The sequence below is a fragment of the Erpetoichthys calabaricus genome, chromosome 3 (genome assembly GCF_900747795.2).
Source record: "Erpetoichthys calabaricus chromosome 3, fErpCal1.3, whole genome shotgun sequence".
NCBI classification, from domain to species: Eukaryota; Metazoa; Chordata; class Cladistia; order Polypteriformes; family Polypteridae; genus Erpetoichthys; species Erpetoichthys calabaricus.
This window is the reverse complement of record NC_041396.2, coordinates 276909228-276930033: the sequence shown is the minus strand read 5'-3', so window position 1 is coordinate 276930033 and position 20806 is coordinate 276909228. Positions and strand designations below refer to the sequence as shown.

The 20806-nt window shown below is 43.0% G+C and overlaps 1 protein-coding gene across 1 annotated transcript in view; it reads right to left on the bottom strand.

Annotated features, from left to right (window-relative positions):
* The window catches only part of capgb (capping protein (actin filament), gelsolin-like b), a 38833-nt gene extending 18260 nt beyond the window's left edge, over nt 1–20573 (bottom strand). The window contains exon 1 of the mRNA XM_028798380.2: nt 20425–20573. The gene's annotated coding sequence lies outside the window, so the exon portion shown is untranslated. The remainder of the gene's footprint in view (nt 1–20424) is intronic.
* Nucleotides 20574–20806: the final 233 nt, after the last annotated feature.

The following is a 20806-nucleotide window of genomic DNA, read 5'->3' as shown; positions in this document are numbered from 1 at the left end:
GTTTTTCAAAACGTAGAGGTTGCACCTCAGTAGGAAGAACAAGTGTGTTAGAAGTAAGACACCATTAGTAAGTGGTATATAACCAAGAGGTGCATCTCGGGGACACTCGTACCTTGTAAATGCCAGAGATGGTGAGTCCCTATATGGACTACTGAGGAGTGACAGACATAGTAGGCATCACTCATACGTAGTTTGTGGATGGGATCCTATGTGGAACACTACAGAGTGACTGATAGTTTGGCATCACCCGTACATAATTACAGTATGTGAAGAGGATCTGACTACGTGTGTGTGTGTGTGTGTTAAAGTGCGAGAGTAGACCAACCTAGTACGAATGGGGCGAGTCTCACTTATCTCCCAATAACACAGAATTTCTCGGGATTTAGAACAATGTGTCCCTTGAAAGGCTGGTTTTCATTATTGTCATTCTATGAGGAAAAAAAAAATGAATGACACCAAGAAGCAGAGATACAATCGGCAGACAGAATGTGCAGCGAGTGAGCAAGATATCATTCCAAAGCCAGAGCAAATGTTTCCCAACTCCGCCTTACATTTCACCACCATATATAATATTTATAAAGTACAATTCATAACACAAAGGCTTCTGAACAAGTTGCTTGGAGCGAGAATGTCAACAGGAGCAATTAAAGTATAAAAAATTAAACCACAAGGCAAGGCCTACAATACAGTTAGGGTGAACAAATACATTCACTGGGTCACCTCAAGGATGCCACCTGTCTGTATACAAATGACAGCTGGAGTTCATTTAAGGCCAAGGGTATCCTAAAGCTGGCAGATGACTCTGCCATTGTTAGTGTTTTACAAAATTTGGAAATCAGCCATTATCCTGTTATTGACGGTTTTGTTAAGTGGTGTGAACTCTACTTTTTGCAGTTAAATGTTTTAAAACAGAGGCCATGGATTAATCTCCATCTCCTCACTCAAGAACTGATAGGATAGAATCTGGAGATGGTGGCGCAGTATGAATACTTTAAAGTAGTTTGTCATCATACCACACAGCTTTCAATTAGAGAGTATGTCCCATTTAATGACTGGGGTTGCTGGATGTCATTGCCTTGAGAAAATGTTTTTCTTCCATAAAGAGTAACCATTCCTGGGAATGAAAATCCAGTCAGAGAAGGGCAATGAAATCAACAAGAAACAATCGGAATGCGAGTATTGTTTTCATAAACGTCTGTTTTTGCCCATGCATACTACACCACAATGCTGATGCTACATTTACAGAAGTATTAAGCTCTGGAAAGAGTTCTTAGAATTCTTCATTTCCAGTGGTCAAAAATGACAGGCTAGTTTGGATGAAAAGCAAAAATGGTGACAAACGTATGCGGTTGTACATTAAAACGTAGTAATGTGGACAGGGCCTAAGAAAACTAAGATGAAAACGAAAGGTTCAACCAGCAAAGAAAAGCAGGAGGCAAGCATTTTATTATACTCAACAATCCTGGGCGACCAGGAAGTGCATGATGCTGACCTTTATACCTTTGACCATGTGATGTCATGCACAGCACACTTCTGGTTGACCTTACTTAGCAACACAATAGAAACAATAAACACTGAACACAGAATGGTGGCAATCTCCAAAAAAACAAAAACTACCTATCATAACATCAGTGGGTCCCTCAATGCATCTGCTAGCCCCTCAGTGTAAATCTCTTTGTCTCTTTTTCTAAACTCCCCATTCCCTTCGCTTTGCTCTCCAAGTCTGACTTTGCTTCCTAACCTGAGGGCCACTTCTTACCTTCTACATACACAGACTGGCACTCGTGCACATCACCTTGGCGTCATGTCAGCAGAGAGTGCCCCTCTCCTTTTTCGCACAAATAGAAGGGACCACCAAAGTCAGAAAGTACCAGCTGAGCTACATAAAGGGAACTCGCTCTGCTCGAGTGAACATGTCAGCTTCCTGCCTTGGAGGCTACAAGTTGATGGCCAACTTCTCCATGTGAGGATGTGAAACACAGAGAGGGGTGAGCCCCAAGTGATTTATCGCCAGCGACACAACACTTTCGAGATGGCTGCACTTGTCTAAAGAACTTCAGTAAGCAGCCAAGTTTTGTTAACTGCAATTGACATCCATAGATGCTTTTGAGGAGCAGCAGAAGAGAAGTATGCGATAATTGCTTTAGTATGAAAAGATAATCATCTCCTTTGGACATACGGCTAGGGTTATGCACTTCAAGTCCACTGAAGTTTGTTCGCAGTGGGAGGGCTGCTCTTGCTTGTGCTCTGCCATTTCCTTGTTGCTTAATTGCCGAGTTCACCTTCTGACCTACTCTCTAGTTTTGCCTCGATTGGTTTGTTGTACATAAGAACAGAAAAAATTTCACAAACGACAGAAGACCATTCAGTCCGTCCGGCACATTTGCTCAGCTAATAGCTAAACTGTCCCAAACTGCTGTTGTAGTCTACTGGCCTGTCCTGTATGGCAACCACGCCTGTGCCTTTTGTGCTGCCAAACTTGTGCCACCACCTCACTCCTTAATAATAAGCCCCTAACACCTCCAGTAGAGTGCACCACATGAGAAGTTTCTGTTTCTTTTACACATGGGGACAAATCAAGATTTGATCTTTATTTAAACAGCATCTTTTGATAAAGATGATGCAATTTATAAAAAGAAAATTTCACTTTGTAATAATTTATGCAATGAAAAAAGTATCTGCTACCTACTGTCAAATTTGGTGGAGGTTCCATCATGCTGTGGGGCTGTGTGGCTAGTTCAGGGACTGGGGCCCTTGTGAAAGTCGAGGGTCGGATGAATTCAACCCAATATCAACAAATTCTTCAAGATAATGTTCAAGCATCAGTCACAAAGTTGAAGTTACGCAGGGGTTGGATATTCCAACAAGACAATGACCCAAAACACAGTTCGAAATCTACAAAGACATTCATGCAGAGGGAGAAGTACAATGTTCTGGAATGGCCGTCACAGTCCTGTGACTTGAATATCATCGAAAATCTATGGGATGATTTGAAGCAGGCTGTCCATGCTCGGCAGCCATCAAATTGAACTGAACTGGAGAGATTTTTTATGGAAGAATGGTCAAAAATACCTCCATCCAGAATCCAGACACTCAAAGGCTATAGGAGGCGTCTAGAGGCCGTTATATTTGCAAAAGGAGGCTCAACTAAGTATTGATGTAATATCTCAAATTTATGCACCTCTCTAATTTTGTTGATGCATATTGCATATTTTCTGTTAATCCAATAAATTTAATGTCACTGCTGAAATACTACTGTTTCCATAAGGCATGTCATCTATTAAAAGGAAGTTGCTGAAAGCTCAGCCAATGAGAAACAAAAATCCAGAGAATTAAGAGGGGTTCCCAAATTTTTTCATATGACTGTAACTCTATCTGTGCTTCATCTGTTCAGAGCACGTTGTTCCAGAAGTCCTGCTCTTTGCTTAGGTGTTCATAGGCACACGTCAGTCAGTTTTTTTCTGGACAGTAAAGGTTTCCTCCTGGCACACCTCCCACCTAGATCTAATTTGTGCAGCCTCTAACTAATTCAGTGGTCTCAAACTCTGGTCTTGGATGGCCCCAGTGGCTGCAGGTTTTCATTCGAACCCTGTTCTTAATTAGTGACCGGTTTTTGGAGCTAATTAACTTCTTTTGAATTAATTTTAATTGACTCGTTTTTTTAAGATTTGTTCCTCTGAATTTCTTCATCTCTTTCCTTAAATGGCACCCAAACAAAAATGAAATGTGAAGTGAGTGAGCCAACAGAAGACTAAATAAGTCAGTGCCTCAAACTCCAACCAGTACACCGAGTCTTGTTGTTAATTAAACCCGTTCTTTAATTCCATGGCTTGTTGCTGCTCTCATTGTGCAATGGCATATATTTCCTAAACTGTTAATTTTCTCTTTTCTAAGAGCACTGCTAAAATGTTTTGTGGACCTGAGCAGATCAGCATTCCTGAGACCCTCACCTTTCTTTATTTTCAGATATTGTATGATGAACAGTTTTGCTGGTCATGTTTTAGCTCATTTTGTATCTCACTATTGTTTGGCAGCTAATTAAGGAAAAAGAAACAGTTAAGGGGTCTGAGTCTTCAAGAGCAAGTCAATTAAAATTAATTCAAAAGAAGTTAATTAGCTCCAAAAAACAGGTCACTCATTAAGAAAAGGGTGAGAATGAAAACCTGCAGCCACTGCAGCCCTCCAGGACTGATCTAATGGTAGATTTGTGCATCTTATCATCAACAGCGACGGCAGCCACCTGCAGGTCCTGTGGTGAAATACTGAGATTCTTAAAAACTTCTTTCAGCATCTAGTGTTCTGCTCTCAGGCTCAACTCGATGGGGTGGCCTGGCCCGGACAAGCCGGCAGTCATTTGAAATCTTCTCCACTTGCAGGTGATCTTCTGGACAGTGGAATGGTTGATTTCCTGAGGTTTGGAGATCTATTTAAATCCCTTCTCAGATTCATTTGCAACTATAACTTTTTTTGATCTGGTCATGCTGATAACACACAGCTCAGCCACAAAGAGCAAAAAAACTAAATGTCTCAAGTTTAATTAAGACAAGACCCTCTCTAGTGATGTGCTAATCATTTGCGCCTGCACCTAATTTCAGGTATTTGAGGTGGCGATAAATGAAGGGCTGTGCTTTCTTTTTCCACATTTAAAATACAGTATGCATTTATCTTTATTTAAATTATACAATTGCCTACAAAACATAAACATGGTATATTTGTTATATCATTTTGATTTGTTAATTATTTGTCTTTTCATATGACCTTTGGGGGTCAGAGCACAGTTATCAGCCATTGTATAGCACCTCTGGAACAATTGTCAGGTTAAGGGCCCAATGGAGGAAGATCCCTTCTGGCAGTAACAAGATTTGAACCGGCAGCCTTCTAGAGACCAGCTCAGGTCCTTAGCCACAGAGCCACCACATGATAGCACCTTCATCTAAATACTGTATATTGTTTAAATAAAGATCAGACCTTGACACATCCACATATGTTGAAAAAGAAAAAGCATTTCATGATGTAAACATTCGTTTCCTGTGAGAACCTCCAGATAGCGCTTGCCACTGTTGACATCAAAGTGCTCGAGTCTGCCATCAGAAGGCGGCTGCACAAATGAGGTCTACATGGGCAGTGAGCCAGGAAGAAACCTTTACTGACAAGGACGAACACTGTAAATGGGTGTTGTCAACCACAAAGGTGAAGAAACAGCAAGACAGAGCTGGTGCTGTCATTGGATATGACACTGGGTACTGTAAATCCTTTAATTGAGCACAGATGACATAAAGCTCTTTAAATTGCAATTGCCTTGAAAAACACTTCACTGCACAAAAGTTGGTTGAATGGCTTGATATTTAATTTCAACCAAGACCCCCCAAACCCCCCATCCCATCTCTCCACACACACGTCACAGGATATGAATGCCCTCCAGTAGTCCGTCACTTTCTTGGATGGGTTAGGATACCAGATTTCTAAATGGGGCTTCTCCCTGGGGATGATATGAACTGTGATCTGATGAGCTATCTCAGTGATGGCTGCCAGACGACTCGGTTACACAGACTTATCAAATTGATCTTCTCAAACCTGTTCTGCAGGTTGTTTTTCACAGTCAGAGAGTTGCTTTGACTGTGAAAGAAGAAAATCAATCCAGAGGATTGACTCACCACTGTTGTTCATGGAGGCCCAAAGCAAATTACAGCTTCACTCTCAGCAGCAGAGACTGGGCAGATTCTGTTCAGTCTGCGGTTTCTGTCTGTTTCATAATGTTTATAAGCAAATCTTAAAGTAAATTAGAGTGAGTAGGCACACATTTTGCTTTCCAGGCCAGGACGAGAACCAATTTGAGGGCCCCCAGTTTAATTTAAAAAAAGAAAAAGAGGAGCAGCTTGGGTGATTATGGGTGGCGCCATGCTTCCCAGCTGCAAAGGGTCTGGTGGCAGACCCCTCTGCATCTCCTCTCTCTGCAGGACCCTGTGATGTCATTCAGGGGCCCTCAGCTGGAGGTATGAAGAGCAGAGTCTTGGCACAGGGTTCTATTGAAAATGAGCCATTCAGAGGGTCCGCAGGACTAAAACAAGTGTGGCTGCATTTCGCTAACAAACCCTAATATCATAAATTAACAAGTGTTCGACTTCAATTGTTTTGCCATTTTTACCATAGCGGAGACCTCCCTACATTAATTACATTGTGCATGCATTTAACTTGCTAACATATAAAAGTTACTCCCAGGTTAAATAAACTAACAAATACCAAGATGGAAATAGTGAGGCACACACCAAACAGCAGTTAAGACCAGTAACAGATGCATTTATTTTACAAAGACTAGGGGGCTTTGCTTTGCCCCCTGCTTGCTTCGCTCGCCAACCCCCACGGCCTGCACTATGTGCCAGTCACTTCACGTCTCTGCCACTCGCGTTGTGAAGAGGGGGGCTGAACGCACCCCAAAGAAACGCGGTCTCTCCTCCGAAAACCCCTCTTAAATGGTGATACAACGGGAAACAAATAGTTTGCTGCCATGCTGCGTGATCTGCATCTCGCACGGCGCACTTCTGTCATATCACCTATGTCTGTATAAGATTTTTTACAAAGACAAATTGTCTGTCCATAGTTTGGGACGCCTAACATCCTCAATTGCACTTTCACACTGCTGTGGGACAGGAGACATACTTCATAAAATAACAATTGCGTATTTAGCACTAGATATGGCTACTTTTGTGCTGTCCCCCCTCATGTGACAGTACCTCTGATTGTCCTTCCTGCTGTCGCACTTTTCCCCTTCAGTTGACCAAAGACAATCATCATCTTCTGCATGGGGTTACTATTTATTTACCCCTCTCGCAGTCGCTGCCTACATTGTGAACTTTTCCAGAAATGAGTGAAATGCAGCGCTCCCTGTACCATGTGACACGCTGCTGTCAATCAGGGATCCAGCCCCACCCAGTACTATAATATTTCCATGATATGATGCCACGGTCCTGCAGCTGGAGCAGCCAAGAACTATTCAGACACACATTTCCATCTCCTGAAGTCTACTTTCATTTCTTTAGTGTTATATTAGCTGAAGTTAACATTGAACTCACTCACTTGATTGAAGTAATGGCTTTCAGTATCCCAGGACATACATCCCATCCCCATACCTAATAATGTCTCACATCGTGTGAAAAATGCAGACAACACAACACAACCCAGAGGAGCCCCTGTGTTTGACTGAAAACGTGTGCTGTAACTATCAGTGAATATTTGAGAAGAAAGGTCTTAAATCAGAGCGGATTAGCACTGTTCGTTGTATCAGCCAGTAAGTGAGGCTGCTTTGTATTAAATGGATTGTATCAGAATCCGGTCCTCTGGCATTGATTGGCCTGTCAAGTAAAGAGCAGATGTTACATGTTAATCAGCAGCGCTCTGCCACACTTCTGTGCACACAGTAAACATATAGCCAGTTTTCTTGACGCCATTTAGATGTTTCTCGCCCCAATGCATTTTATTGGTATGAATGTGAGGGTTGCTAACACTTTAGAACCTGGGGTAATGATTAACCGTGCCCAGAGCTCCAGCACAATGGCACAGCTCAGGGACCAGTTAAAGAACAGCCAAAGCTGGAGAGGACTGCTTCATACAGGACTTCAGGAGTCACCATGATACACTTTTTGCCTTGTTGGTTTTCACCCGGGCACAGACATCTCTCCACTTTAGCTATGCTGAGCTGCATTACATAAACCTTTCCGGCTTTCACAGCTTCCCCTTTTCTTGTTTTCTTGCCACATGTGGCAGTACCTTCTTGGCCCCAGAAGGGAATATATTTGGCCATGCTGTCCCTTAAGGCCATGTCACATTACAACAATAATTTATTTCATGTACTGTATAGCCCAAAATCACACAAGGAATGCCTCAATAGGCTTTAACAGACCCTGTTTTTTGACAGCCCCCCCAGCCTTGACTCTCTAAGAAGACAAGAAAAAACTCCCAAAAAATTACTTGTCCAGCAATTTTCAGTTGTAACCTTCAAAGTCAGAGGCAGTCCATAGTGCACTCCTGCGAAGTCCAGTTGCATAGTCTGACATACCCAGAAACTCAATCCAGCTAATCCATGACTTGCCCGATTTGGTCTTTAATCGTAACGGACAGCTCTGAGCACATGACAGCTGACAACCAATGAGTGCTCATCTGGAAGTCCAATGCGTAGAATGCAGCAAAGAGAAATAAGGAACGTGGGTGTTTTGGACCTCACAAACAGAAGAGAAGCTTGTCTGCCTGAAGTCTTGTGTTTTATGTACCACGATAGAATGGAAAAAAGAAAAAAAGAGAAAAGAAAGAGATTGTGGCCGAATGCACTGTACCTGTTAACCATTCGTGTAGTGCAGCAAATTATTGGCTCCCACAAAGAGTGAGCACGATTGCGCTGGCAGGTCATTAAATATGAACAGCCAGTGATTTTCAGTCACGTAAATGGACATGGTCCAGCAGTGAGATCTGAAACTACGGCAAGTCTGATAAACCCTACGACTAGAAGTCACACAATGTGACATCGGCTTTAGCTAGTGCAGGTAGTTGCACCGGAAGACTAACTGCTTAAAGGAAAATGAAGACTCTGGGATGCACGGACAACATCCATTAATGGGAGACCTAGTATGGCGTTCCTGGATCATGTGGAAAGCCAATTGTGGCTATGGATATGATTTGGAGCCTTGGCAAGAAATGACCCGAGGATGTGAATTACACCCTTCTAGGCAAGGATTTACAGAGATGAAGGAGGAGGTCAGGGTTTAGCAAGAGGAAGAGAGAGAAACAAAAAAGAGAGGAACACAGAAAAGGAGTGCTTTGGTGTAGCAGTGTGGTGGGCAGGTGCCATTGCCACCCCACCAGACAAACAAATGTCCAGGACATGTTGATTAGGCCCAGACAGGCATCAGCTGTCTAAATCGTCTTTGTTTACATGTACTTTGAGTTCTCCCTTCTGTGTATCCCTCCACTGTTGCAATGTTTGCCCTACTGTATCTTCTTCTAGGGACAGCAGACTGCCACAAAGACCACCTCCTATTGCAACAGACACAAAAGAGACTGGGCCTGATATACACACTGACAAGTGTTCAGGTTGTGAACCACAAGACTGTACTGCCACTTGGATAAGAAAGGCAGACCACGGAAGGCAAGAATGATTGGGCTCAAAAGATGAAGCAAAGTCGAAACCCAAAAAATCCTTCAAACCAAAGCATTGAATCCAGAATGTTAAATGGTACTCACAGTCAAACACCTAAATCAGATACCAGAAATGCTTTTAGAATTAATAGTTGTTGAAAGTTTATCCACAATCTCGGACACTGAATGGCACGCAGTGCTACCATTTAAACCAGGGATGTCCAGTTCCGGTCATGGTGGGCCGCAGTGGCTGCTGGTTTTCATTCAAACCATCTTCTTACTTAGTGAGCCGTTTTTGCTGCTGATTAACTCGTTTTGCCTTCGTTTTAATTGATGTGACTCAGACGCCTTAGTTTTTTCTTTTTCGTTAATGAGCAGCCAAACAATAATGAGACACAAAACGAGCTGCCACATGACCAGCTTAACCTGAGAATAAAGAAAGGTGAAGGTCTCTGTCGTGTTAGTCTGCTCAGGTCACCAAAACATCTTGACGGTGATCTTAGAAAGAGAAGAAAATCAACAGTCTGCTGTGGCAGAACGAGAGCAGCAACTAGTCATGATATTCAACAACGACTTTAATTAACAGCTTCTCATTAAGAAACTGGTTGGAGTGAAACTGGTTGGATTTTGGATCCCCGATTTAGCAGGTCATCTGTTGGCTCGTTTCACATCTCATTTCTGTTTGGATGCCATTTGATGAAGAAACAAATCAATTCAGGGGATGGAATCCTTAAAAACAGGGCTATTAACATGAAGGAGGTAATTAGCAGTAAATACTGCTCGCTGATTAGGAAAAGGGTTAGAATGAAAACCTGCAGCCACTGAGGCCCACCAGGACTGGAGTTGGACACCCCTGGTTTAAACCGTTGTGCTGATGACTTTACACCGCGTGACTTCTAAGACACTTCCTTCAAAAGGGAGGGATGCAGGAGAAAAAAAATCTGAATATCAGGAGAAAAACCCATGTGGATAATAGGAGAACATGCAAAATACATACAGAAAACCTCCAGGCACAGGACTTGGACCCCCGAGGAAGTACACTTTGATCTCAACCACTTTGATTTAAAAAGCGAAATCATTATGGTACCCTCATTATCTTAATGAGGACAGAGTAACATGACAAACTCGTACGGCCGTACAGGGTGAGGCAGACAAACAGCTGGGCCAGTTGCTCTGCGGACACCTGGAGACACAGCACTGGGTGGCACTGGCCCAGCGTTCAGTTAGCCTTTCTTTCAGGTAATAGGGATGCAGACTAAACTCGGTTATTTCATATGGAGACATTTGGCTGAGCAATCATTTTATAAGATGTAGAGCATCTGTGTCTGCCAGTGTGCAGGGCGACTTTTCACTTTAAGAGTGCAATACGTTTTGGAACGATAAATGGTTTGTGGTGCGATGAGCACTTCTGCAGTAGAGTCTATACATTCTGGATGGGATGTTTGTGCCAAGAAGAGACAAAGAGAAGGCTGACAAAGACCAGTTAGTCACTTGACTGTTTTGAGTCACCCGGATAAGATGGTTGGTAAAACAACCACAATAACTGTCACATGTCTAAAAAAACATCTACACCCAAGCACTATGAATATCACATACAATAGAAAAGATGTGCTTTATACATTTAATGTTGCTTTGGGCTATCTATCTAGGTGGACAACCGGAGCCTTTACCCAGCCCTAAGTATGGAAGGACCAAGGGAGAGAGTATTTGCAAGACCCTTTCTCCCCCGAACTGACAGAGGGCAGTCCCCTTGGCTTGCAGCGGGGCTGCGGGTTGTGAGCATAGAAGCTCAACCCTGCTGGGGCCTGTGGCCACTGCCAGGGGTTACCTGGATTTTTATAAGGCCCTCTTTGGCAGCACTTCCTTCACACCCAGAAGTGCTGTTGGAAGAAGCTTGCTGGGCACCTGGAGTCCTCACGGGTGCCCTATAAAAGGAACCAGTTACCACCACACAATGGTGTCGGGAGGAAGTGGACAAAGCTCTTGAGGAGGAGTGGAGGCAGAAGGACTGGCGGCAAAAAGCGACTGTTTTATACGTTGGAGTGTTTTTTGTGTAAATAAACCGTGTGCTCCATGGACTATAAACTGTGTCCTGCCTGTCCGTGTCAGGGTTAGGGCAGCTGTACGCACCTGGGCTTTCACACTATCTATCTGGTATACAAACAAAATGCAAATAAGGTTCTAAGAGCTACAACAATTACATAACATTTATTTAAACAAGTACACAATCACTCACATCAGAAAGTAGCTCAGGAGCCAAGCCTGGACAGGACACCAGTGAATAGTCACCTACAGATGAAGAGTCTAAAGCTGGTCAACTAATATTAGCTGCAGGCTGCTGCATTGTGGGAGAAAATCCATATGAACAGGTGAAACGCTCCACACAGGGCTCTCCAAATGGGTGACTTCCAGCATGTAGCCAGGTTTTCTCTACTGGATGTTCCCACTGGTCACAGAGTGACAACCATCTTATGTATATCATGCAAAAGGGAGTGGACGTATTTAATCATAAAAATTCAAACAAAATACAAAAAAGTCCTAAGAATTACAACAATTACATTAACAAGTAGACACTCCGTCAGCCACAACAGAACAAAGTACTTACATTATAGACAACAGTTGCAAGTCTTTGTGTCGATCTCCAAAAAAAGAATGAAAAGGGCATCGGAGGAGTCCGTCTCGGGTCATTGGCTGTTCCCGAGGTGCCAGATGTTGAACAGGCCACTCGCCAAACAGGCTCAGAAGTGTCAAACCTATTGAGCTTGTGAGGAAGGCAACCACCAGAGATGAACAGCCTATGAATTTCAAGACCTACTGTGCCTACTTCAGGGCCAAGGCACGTGGGACTTTAAATCAGTAAACAACCAGGCAGAAACGGAAAGAGAGAAAAAGAACATGAAACAATAATACTCATTTTCAGCTATAAAAATGGATCATAGTTTCAATATTTTTTTCTCAATTGGTCTCGTTTTTCATGCACGTCTTGTACAAAAAAGAACCATAAATCACTGTAAATATTACAACCCAAGTGTATTGTATAAACGACAATAAATAAGGAAATACATTTAAAAGAACATTTCACCCAAAAATTAAATTTTTTTTGAATGTTACTCACACCATGTAGTTTGCACTGGTGGCAAAAGTAAAAATCTTAATCTCATGTTTTTGTGGAGAAATTAAATACTGAATATTCCAACTCAGCAGAGTCGATAGGTGGCCAATGCTGCACAATGCCAAATGGAAAAAGAAAAGAAAATTCTCACGTAACTTGCGGCATAATCCACATGTCGGATATCCATTTGCATTATCAAAATGTACGGAATGTGTGCATTTTTTTGCTAAAAGGTTTGTGGTGGAGTGACGTCTAGCATATAATTTGATGAATATTTTGTATGTCTTTATTGTACTGTAAGCTAGACTAGGCAACTGTAATATTAGCCTGTGTTTCAGGGGACATGTTTTACTTCATTTGCTGAGAGCAGCGGTGCTTTGATGTTTACCTGCCCACACCCCCCCCCCAATAACCCAACAAACCCCCCAGCCCCCCCCCCAACCCCCTCCGAGTTGTTAGGACTGACTCAGGATGAGGAATTTATGGCAGGGGAGATGATGCATCAGACCAGCTTGGCAAGGGGGACTTGTGTTTGGGCTTACATGGGCCTATAAGGCATCCCCTGCAGGAAAGCCATAAACTGACCAAACAAAGCAACTGGGGGAGGCGCTCTCATTGTTAACTGGTCAGGAAGGGACAGGTAAGTTAATTCTGTCCGTCTGAAATATGGTAGTTTATGATTGGTTCTGAATCGGAGGCCATTCTGTACCACAATTGCTCATCACAAACCACGAACCATGAGGCTAGTATGAAGTTGGTCAGCCCACCTTTACCTTTCTTTCTCACATTCTGGCCATGAGGAGAAGACCATGATGAAGACAACTCTGTCTCAGCAGCCTTATGGAGACAAACATGTGTCCATTCTCAACATAGACAGCAGACTGAAGGTGAGCTGAGAGCCGCCATTGGACACAAGATGCACTGCTACTTAGGCTGTAAGGATATGGCTTACTAATATTCATGTAGTACTCTCTTTCCTTAATATTTTTGGGCATTTTATCAATAATACATAATTATGTATAACTTAACTCCTGCCTGTTTCTTAACTCCGTCTAACTGCCTGAGGTTACAGATGTAAAAGGGAAGTGGGGAGGAAGAGCTAAAGTACCTGACCACAGAGTGCTAAGTGTATAGGATTTTCGACATTTCATTAAGCTCTACACAATAAATAGCATAAAAGAGGAAAACAGGTTCACAATAGGACCTTACACAATAAAACAAGATTACTTTCTGAAACGATGCATTGGACCTAAACATTGAAGATGTAACTCCCACAATGCTGTGGGTTTGAATTGAAGATCTGCCGCTTAACCTTTCAATCATTAGTGAAGAATTGAAGGATGGCACATCCTGGCTACAATGGGTTCTAATCCCTTTCCCAGTTGGGGAAACATTTAATGGATGGATATGTTTGGGGTCATCTGCCAAGAACAGTCATCCCTCAATATGATAGGTGGTCTGGCTCCAGTTTGGAGAACACTCCTCCTTTTTATGGCTCAGAAGTGCTCCCTGTGTGCAATGTTCTGGCACTGGAAGTACTTCAGGGTCCGACATACAGGAAACCGCTCCAGAGTCTGCGTCGGGGTAAGAGGAAGGACAAAACCTGCTGAGGGGAATTAATGATGAAGAGGAAAAGAAAGACCAGTGATGAAAGTATCATATTATATTGTGAATAATGGAAGAGGAAGTCCAGAAAAAGGTAATTCTTTATACTAAAAATGTTAATTTCAACCCAGGACTGTTGTCGTGTAGTTGCATCTGAGGTTTGGGGCCCCCTACAGTTCACTAGGCGTTTATACAATATACGTGATAGGAACTGTCCAATGATTTATGGTTCAGTTTTGTACATGAAAGGCATGAAAAGCAAGATGAATTGTGGAAGAAATGTGCTGAAATTATTATTTATGATTATAGATAAAAATGAGTATTATTGTTTCATCTTCTTTTCCCACATTTCCATTTGTACTTGGTTGTTTACTGATTTATAACACCACACGCATGCTTTGGCCCTGAAGGAGACACAAGATGCCTTGAAACGCATAGGCCGTTCAAAGAGTTGCCTTCCTCACAAGCTCCATAAGTCTGAGACTTCTGTGTCATCTCCTAGCTGTTGGCCAAGTGGCCTGCTCAAGACTGGCACCTCGGGAACAGCAAGTGGTCAGAGACGGACTTCTCTAGGTCTCTTTTTATTCCTTCCATTCCTTCCCTGCAGATCAATAAAAAAGACTTGGAACTGTTATCAGTAATTTAAGTGTTTTGAACTACTCTCTGATATGGCTGACTCCTGGTCTACTTATTTATTTAGCTGTTTATGTAACTGTTGCAGTTCTTAGGATTATTTTGTTTGAATTTTCATTACTAAGCATATCTACTGACCTTCACGTGATATCTACAAGATGGTTGTTACTCTGTGGTGACTGCCAATCCTAAATGGCGCCCATTGGGTGTGCCCTTGTGTGTAGCATGTCACATGATCAGGTGGATTTTCTCCCACAATGCAGTTAAGATTTAGCTGACCAGCATTAAACTGTTGCTCTCTTGGCGACTACTGACTGGTGTCCTGTCCAGGCTTGGCTCCTGTCCTGCATTCAGTTCTTCCCAGATAGTTGTCAGCCCCCTGCCACCTTCAAAAGGTGAAAGGTGAAGGTCCTGAAAATGGCAGTGAAGGTGTAAACTAATATGGCACTGTCTGCCTTTTGCACCATCTTACACAGCATCCTCACAGGTCTGCCTCAGGGCCTTCTGGCAAACGTCATTTCATGCAATGCCCAGGACTGTTTCTTGGTGTTTATCCGCTGGTTTAGTGTAAACACTGCCAAGACACAGACAGACACATCCAGTGGACCATCTCGTATTGTCAGGGTTCGCTTTTTCTCAGGGCAACATGAGCCAGTGGTGTTCTAGGGCAGTCATTCACTTCAATCAATCTGCGTTAAATTTAGCCTCTGATATCGTAATAATTATAATTCTTTAATTTTACATAGCACTGTTCTCACTACTCAAAGCAACTACAGTGAGTGGGGGGGGCCACTTTAACCACCACTAATGTGTAGCATCCACCCGGATGATGAGACGGCAGCCATTTTTGTGCCAGTACACTCACCACACATGAGCACTTAGGTGGTAAAAAGGTGACAGACAGAAGTAGCCAATTAGAGACAGGGGATGATTAGGGGGCCAGAATGACTAGGCTATGGTGAGCAATTTATCCTGGACATTGGGGTACACCCTGCTCTTTACGAAGGGTGCCCAGGGATCTTTAATGACCACAGGCAGTCAGAATGCCATTTTAAAAATCTCACCCAAATAAGATGGTACCATTTTTACAGCACTGTGTCCCTGTCACTGCACTGGGGCATTTGGATCCAAATTCAGACCACAAGGTAAGCAGGAAAGTGGGGAGGAAGAGCTAATGTACCTAACCATAGAGTGCTAAGTGTATGGGCTTTCAGACATTTCATGTAGCTCTATCAAATAAGGAGCATAAAAGAGGAAAACAGGTTCACCATAATATCTTACACGATAAAACAAGATTACTTCCTGAAACACTGCATTGGACTTAAACAGGGAGGACATCATTCCCACAATGCTGTGGGTTTGAATTGAAGATCCACCTCTCAACCCCTCAGTCATTGGTGAAGAATTGAAGGACGGCACATCCTGGCCACAATGGGTTCTAATCCGTTTCCCAGTTGGGGAAAAATTTAATGGATATGAGGGGGAGGGGGGTGGCTTTCATCTTCCAAGAACAGTCATCCCCCAGTATGATAGGTGGTCTTGCTCCAGTTTGGAGAACACTCCTCCTTTTTATGGCTCAGAAGTGCTTCCTGGGTGCAATGTTCTGATGCTGGAAGTACTTCAGGGTCCGACATACAGGAAACCATTCCAGAGTCAGAGTCGGGGTAACAGGAAGGACAAAACCTGCTGAGGGGAGTTAATGATGAAGAGGAAAAGAAAGACAAGTGATAAAAGAATCACATTGTATAGTGAATAATGGAAGAGAAAGCCTGGCAAGGTAAGCGCCCCCTGTTGGCCTCACTAGCACCTCTTCCAACAGCAACCCAAGCTTTTCCTAAATGGTCTCCCATCCAAGTACTAGCCGGGCCCAAACATGCTGAGCTTCAGTTTGATGAGCATTTGAATTTTAAAGACACTTCATTTCTCATTTGCAAAAACATGCAAAATCGTCTAAGCTTACATGTAAAAAAATCTGTCTATGTTAACATTTCCAGGGAAGTAGGTTTTTCATTTGTTAGTATAAACATGAACTCATCCACCTCCTGGCATACTATGCTACCTTCATGAGGTCAGAGCCAACGTTTAAAGCTGCTTAGTGGAAAGAAAGAATGACTGTCCTGGAACACAGAAGCTCATGATGGAACAACAAGAACCTGATGATAATCTGACCATCCGCTGTCTTCGATTCACATCAGATATGCCTGAATGTGCATGCAAAGCAGGGCCATCTTACTAGCATCATAGGCTCCCCTGGGCAAAGTAATGCGCTGGCACCCCTGTTTTGATAATAAAACAGAAACGTACATAGGCATCAGAAACATTGTGGGCCCCTATACACCTGGGGCCCAGAGCCAGTGCCCACTGTGCCCACGCGTTAAGATGGCCCTGAAAGCAGACTGGAGCAAATAGTGGGTGAAAGTAAAAGACCTTTTCTGAAAAAAGGAAAGTTACCTTATGTTCTACTGAAAATTACCTGTATATCTTAAACAATAAATTTCATTATTTTTTACAGCCAAGTTCTGTAAAATCGATATTTTTCTACCTTCAAAATATGCTAAATACCGTTTACCTGATGCATTACAATTACACTGAAAAAATCTGTTAATTTTACAGTGTAAAACTGTTAAATAGCGAAGGTAAACAAACGTAAAACGGTAAAGCACTGTTTCAGTAAAACCGAAGTTACGATATTTGCATAAGGACACGTCCCCTTTGACCATATTGTTCCTGGTGAACCGCAGACCTTTGAATAGTAGGGAAAAAAACTTAAACACAGTTAGCAGACGTATTTTTCCCTGCGTGCTGAAGGTTTTTTGAGGTTATGGAAGCTGATTTATGGTTGCTTGTATTCGATAAGCTGGCACACCTGTAGGACACCATACACCACAAAAGCAAACTTTTCTTCCCCACCAGACAATGTGTCATAGTTTTTTAAATTCTTTTAATTAACATCCATCCATCCATCCATTGTCCAACCCGCTGAATCCGAACACAGGGTCACGGGGGTCTGCTGGAGCCAATCCCAGCCAACACAGGGCACAAGGCAGGAAACAATCCTGGGCAGGGTGCCAACCCACCGCAGGACACACACAAACACACCCACACACCAAGCACACACTAGGGCCAATTTAGAATCACCAATCCACCTAACCTGCATGTCTTTGGACTGTGGGAGGAAACCGGAGCGCCCGGAGGAAACCCACACAGACACGGGGAGAACATGCAAACTCCACGCAGGGAGGACCCGGGAAGCGAACCCAGGTCCCCAGGTCTCCCAACTGCGAGGCAGCAGCGCTACCCACTGCGCCACCGTGCCGCCCCTTTTAATTGACATTCTTTTCAATATGTATAATTAAATGTTTTTTGTTTGCTATTGGTTGTTGTTACTTTACTGATGCAAGCTGTGTACTGGGGTTTGGCCCTGACAATACTTTCAAATGGTTTATTGATTGGCATATTTATTACAATACATGAATTTCTTGGTATGGTTTAACATTCCTTTCTGTTGGAATGTGTTGCAAAGAAAAAACAGTTTTTACTACAAAGTTATACCGTACACCTAAAAATATTGTCACCTTATTAATTACAGTAAAATTTTGGCAACCCAGCTGCCAGGACTTTACCGTAAATTTAACATTTTTTTTTAAAAGTGTACCGTGGACCTAATAATATTGTCACCTTCCTTTTTACGGTAAAATACTGGCAACCCAGCTGCCAATATTTTACCGTAAATTTAACATTATTTTTTTACAGTGTAGGCAACAAAGATCCAGAAGAAACCCCTAAACACTAACTTGCAAAGTTTTGGTTATTTAAAAAAAAAGTATTTGTATGCGACATTAAAAATTATCGTTAAGTCTGTGATGGGTGTTTCTTTGTCAGTTTATTAATTATTTATATATTCCTTGTTCCAATTAAGCTGTTGTAAGAAGCACTAATATAGTGCAGTCAGGGAGCGGCGTGCAGACTGGATTGGGGGGGGGGGGGGTCGGAGGGCTCAAGGAGATTCCGCTTAAGATCCCACTTTGGACTGTGAAGGGGGTCACGGATGCATCGAGGGTCTTCACTCTGGCCACTTCACTTCACTCACCCGAAGGGAGTATCGCGAGCGCACACGGTGGACGGACCGAGAGTTTTTACCGATAAACAGACGAGCGCACAAACACATTGCCCATATGCCGTTTCGGAAATTTCGTAATGCGGCCAGAAAGCAATGACTGTACCAGTTTCCATTCGTCTTTTGCCAACCAAAGAGAATGCGCCATTTCCCGTCATGGGTCTTAAAATGCCCAAACCCGATCGTTAAATTGATTTTATAGTGAAGTTTCGATTTGTGCCACAGAAGCCGATTTGGAGCCGAGGAGTGGGATGAGAGTTACGGGATGACGGAAGATTTGCTACAGGCAGAGACTCTCCTGATGCCTGTCTTTTGTACACTTTTGCAGTGTTTGTGTAGTCATCCCGCTGAATAACGTGAGCTCTGTCCAGTCCCAAAAAAAGAACTCCACCCTAAAATAAAGCCCACCGCAACTCCGAGCCCCTAACATGCAAGTCCGCTTCTCTTTCTTAATGGAAAACTTTTATTTACGACACTGAATGGCATCATGCGGCCATTTGGAAAAGACGACTGGAATCCACTTCGAAATCTTAAAGGATCATTGGGTATGAATCTGAAACCAGTGGTCGATTACATTGTGCACCACGCAAGGCGCTATATACACTATGAAACAGGGGCTTTCTGAATCGCACTTTGTTAATTGCCATCTTTGCTATTTGTTGTATCGTTAAAAAAAATTCACATCAGGCAGGTCCTCAGAAAACATCACCTCATCATTTTCTCCGAACTTGATTTTTTTTCGCATTACAGGGTCGATGACTGGCTGCCCCACCCGAATACAAGTCCAGACGGGACGCCATCACCGCTAATCAGATGTTATCCGGGCACTCTAGTCTTTACTTCGCCGAAACACTTTCATTAAACTATTTTTTAAAACACATTCAGAAGACCACCGGCAGTGGAGTGGCAACCTGCCTTAAGGGTTAGGCTCAAGATAAATGGGATGGATATCCCACCGACTAAACCATTTTAAAAAAGTGATGTATTCATGGAAAAAATTCTTCCAGCGTTTTTGCAAATACGGGCATTTTACATTGTGCAAAGTAAACTCGTCATTCTACCCATGTGAGCGTTTCTCAATCTTCTTTTCAAATATGTTACAACATCATGCATATCATTCATGCAGCCCAGCCCTGTAGTGGGCTGTCTGTGCCGCGGGCTAAGCCGCTTTACTGTGTCGGCTTGATGTGCAGGGGTCCGTCCAAAATGACGACTTTTAATACGCTTCCGTGCTTTACAGTAAGAATACCTGACTCTGAAATTTAGTATTTACTGGACTACCTTACGATTCGTTGTATAGTTGCTATCATCACGAGTCCCGTATTAAGTGGCACTATGAAAGGTGCTATATAAAATTTAGATCGATCAATTTGTATATGGAAACTGCAGTTCTTTCAAGAAAACCCAGCCGTGAGTATAAAGCATATGATTTCTAACGTAACTCACTCATATACGACGAAGATATTAAGGATGAATTGTATTTAGTAAAAACCTCGGTTTTTGTAAATAGGAATGTGCTTCTCAGATTAATGTATGGAGATTAAGTAAATCTCCTTAATCCCGAATTTAATTCAGATTCTTGCAACTCTTTTTGCAAAGCCTGTCACCAGACGAGGGGTTCCGTGACAAGAAGTTTTCCTTGGGTGCGCCCTTCGCCGTAACTTCCAAAACGCACCGTATACTCTCAGGTCAGCTTTGAAGCCATCAGGTAGTGTATAAAAAGATGTTTCAAATCCTCACTGCTACATTCTCAATGAAGAAGGTACAAGATCCCCGACACAACAGGCTAAACAAAACACTCACTTAGTAAAAACTTGAATCTGAAACTCACTTGAATGAGAATCCCTGGGGAAGACGAGCAGCTCAGAGTCGACTGTAGCCTGGAATGAGTGAGACTCACAAACAGACTGGGCGCTGAAAATTTCCTGCAGAGCATTCATTAGGCGCGTGGCCACGCCCCTTAGTGGGGGCGGAACTGACGGCGCCGCGCAGAGGCAGACTCTCCAGCGCCAGCAGACAATGAGGTGTACAGATGTGCGGGCAGGCGTCGACTTCCGAAATCGTTCGACCCCACGTCCGCAATTAACTTAAGTCGCGTTTGTGAAACTTCCCCATTTACGTGGGCTGATCACGTGGAAACGTAAGTACACCCCATAGAAATTGTTGACTTTTTAAACATATTTGAACAAGCAAACAGTAGACATTCATGCAAA